At 43.1% G+C, this 3,302-nt stretch overlaps 1 protein-coding gene and 1 non-coding gene across 2 annotated transcripts in view; both read right to left on the bottom strand.

Annotated features, from left to right (window-relative positions):
- Nucleotides 1-3,302, bottom strand: part of LOC106869334 (netrin receptor UNC5B) — a 434,672-nt gene that overhangs the window by 325,549 nt on the left and 105,821 nt on the right. The gene's annotated exons all lie outside the window — the stretch shown is intronic.
- Trnad-guc (transfer RNA aspartic acid (anticodon GUC)) lies at nt 328-399 on the bottom strand. Its single transcript has one exon. It is a non-coding gene; the product is annotated as a tRNA-Asp (tRNA).

Below are 3,302 nucleotides of genomic sequence, written 5' to 3'. Positions count from 1 at the left end.
TTGCAGGTGAGTTTGTTGAGCGCGGGTTTATATAAAAACAGGAAAGAAGATGGGGGTGATATGAGGGAGAAGTAAGAGGAAAGGCATTCATAATACAGAAAGATATCATGTGGATATAGGGGAAACAAAGCAGGACACAATTAGGGCCAGGCGAGGGACCCCATAGATCCAGCATAGCCCTAACAAGCAAGGGTCGAGCCTTCATCCAACTATGGTTCTCCCATTTACAGGCAGCACGTGAGTCGAGCAGGATATCATTTTTCATTTTATCTAGTTTCAGCTCATGAGCTGTGGTCATGCTGGGGCACCGCCATTTAAAATAGTTGCATCCCCGGCGGGGAATCGAACCCCGGTCTCCCGCGTGACAGGCGGAGATACTTACCACTATACTACCGAGGAGATGTGGAGGTTTATTGTTGTCGTTTAGCCCCAGGACGGTCCTGATCCAGCAGATCTATGATCAAAGGTGTTCTAGCTGTGACCATCCCATCTTTTGTTCTGACATAGTGTATCTAGGACTACAATATCTAATGTACAGTGTAGCTGTTGGTATTAGTGGCATGAATTGTTAAGTCCCAGGTCAGTCCTGATCCAGCAGACCTATGATCAAAGACGTTCCAGCTGTGACCATCCCATCTAGGACTACATTATCTAATTTATAGTAATTAGTATTAGTAGTTTAGCCTTAGGTCAGTCCTAACCCCATAGACACATGATCAAAGATGTTCCAACAGTGACCATCCCGTCTTTTATTCAAGCATAGTGCATCTGGGACTACACTATTCAATGTATAACATTACTAGTTAGTACTGGTGGTTATAGTTGCTGTTTAGCCCCAGGTCTGTCCTGATCCAACTGACCAATGACAAAAGATGTTCCTGACCATGTGGACCTTGGACTACATTACCTCAAAGATTGAGCTTTGTCCAGAGAAATAAAAGGCTTTGACTGGTGTTTCTAGCATATTAATCGACCAGGTGGAGGCACTCAGTGGTTGGTGTCTGCGTTTGTTGCCGTCACAGTTCTTCATGCTACTACTTCAAAAGCTGGTAACAGCAACAACAACAACAACAACAACACCACCACCACCACCACCACCTGCTGGAGTTGTTGTAATGCTGTGTTCTAGATTTGATCAATCAGCAATTTACAGCCAGGTGCAGCAGCAGCAGCAGCCGCTACTGCAATACGAGGTGAGAAGGAAACCACTACTTGGTCGGTCGATTTGCTAGAAATAACAGCAAATCACTCCTCAAGTCATACGCTGGCGTCTTAATATTCTTTCGAAGAATATTGTCTTATGTATACTGCGTGTGTACGCGCATTCAGTGGGGGTGGTCTCAAGTGGAACATCATCGGTCATAGGTCTACTGGATCAGGGCTGACCTAGGGCTATACAACAACTACAACGATAGTACTCTACAGAACATTGCGTATTACAATCCTAGATAGATTATGCCTCATTAAAAGATAGGATGGTCACAACTGGAACGTCTTTGATTGTAAGTCATCCGGATCATGGTTGACCTGGGGCTAAATAACAACTATGACCACTACTATCAACTACTACACTATACATTAAATAGTGTATTCTTAGATAGACTATGTCTGAATAACAGTTGGGATGGTCACTATTGGAACATCTTTGATCATAGGTTTTCTGGATCACGATTGACCCGGGGTTAAACAACAATAATTACAGTTCCTAATACTAACGGCTATATTATACATTAGATAATGTAGTCCTAGATACACAATGTCTGAATAAGACATGGGATGGTCACGGGTGGATTACAACTGCCCCAGTGCTGTACAATTCGTTTTGAAGTCCTCAGTAGTTATTTAAAAGGATTCTTTACCTTCTGATCACCATCTCCAAGTTCCAGAACAACTCTGGTCCCATTGTACCAAAAGCTTTCAAAGACCTCAATCTCTCTTCCTCTCTCTCACCTGTAGTGAAGGCGCGTTGCTAAGTGGTTCAGGTATTCGGTTGACGATCGTAAGGTCGTAATTTCAATAGAAGGCGGCGCGTTGTCTTCTTGAGCAAGCCACTTTATTTCCCGTTGCTCCAGTCCACTCAGTTGGCAAAAAGGAGTAGTACATGTAATTCAAAAGGAGCCAGCTTTGTCACATTCTCTGTCACGGTGGATCTCCTCCAGAACAACGTTAAGGGTACACATGACTGTAAAGTGCTCGGCTACATGCATGTTAATTTCACGAGCAGGCTGTTCTGTTGATCAGATCCAGCTGGAACCATCGTAGTCACAACCGACAGAGTGACAGCATATATACTAATGAAGTCTCCTAAATTAATCCCTCTGGATTGAAAACTACCTTACTTAAATCCCTTCTGATTTTATCGTAAAAAATAAACCATGTTTTATAAAGGGATGAGCTGAGAAAGCTGAGAGCCTGTTGGAAACTATGCTTCGCAATAATCATCCCGGATTCCTTGGGCAAGTGCTTCTGTTATAGCCTCGGGCCAACCGAAGCCTTATGAGTGGATTTGGATGGCGGAAACTGAAAGAAGCCCATCGTGTATATAAGACGACGATCTGGCAGAATCGTTAGCACCCCAGGCAAATTCTTAGCGGCCTTTCGTTCTGAGTTCAAATGCTGCTGCGGTCGGCTTTGCTTTTCATCCTTTCGGGGTCGATAAAATAAGTGCCAGTTCACCACTGGTGTCTATGTAGTTGACTTACCTCTTCCCCGAAAATGCTGGCCTTGTGCCAAAAGTTGAAACCAACATTCCAGTGCCCAAATACTCTCTGATATACTCAGAACATACGGGATGCTTGTCAGTGAGGAGATTGAATCATGTCGAAACACAAGTGTCTGGCGATCCACCGGCGTTCTGAGTAAAACTCGTTGTTTTTAAAACAAGCATGTTTGAGATGCTTCTCTGAAACTAAATATTGCAGTTTGGGCATTGCAAGAGAGATGCACAGATAGATGGAGAGATAGAGAGAGGGGGTAAAAGAGACAGAGACAGACAGACAGACACACAAATAAATACATAGAACCTCAGAAAAAAAAAATTGTTTTGCAATTTCAGAGATTATCTACATTTGACGGATATTTGTCCTCATCTTGTTTGTTGTTAACACAACGTTTCGGCTGATATACCCTCCAGCCTTCGTCAGGTGTCTTGGGGAAATTTCGAACCTGGGTTCTCATTCCTATCGATGTTACTATTATTATTATTATTATATTATTATTATTATTATTATTAATCAGGTCGGAACCTTGGGGTTAGTAGCCCGCGCTCTTAACCACTACGCCATATGCCCGTGGGCAATTAT

Source organism: Octopus bimaculoides, chromosome 29 (assembly GCF_001194135.2).
Source record: "Octopus bimaculoides isolate UCB-OBI-ISO-001 chromosome 29, ASM119413v2, whole genome shotgun sequence".
NCBI classification, from domain to species: Eukaryota; Metazoa; Mollusca; class Cephalopoda; order Octopoda; family Octopodidae; genus Octopus; species Octopus bimaculoides.
This window is presented reverse-complemented; position numbering and strand designations above follow the sequence as displayed.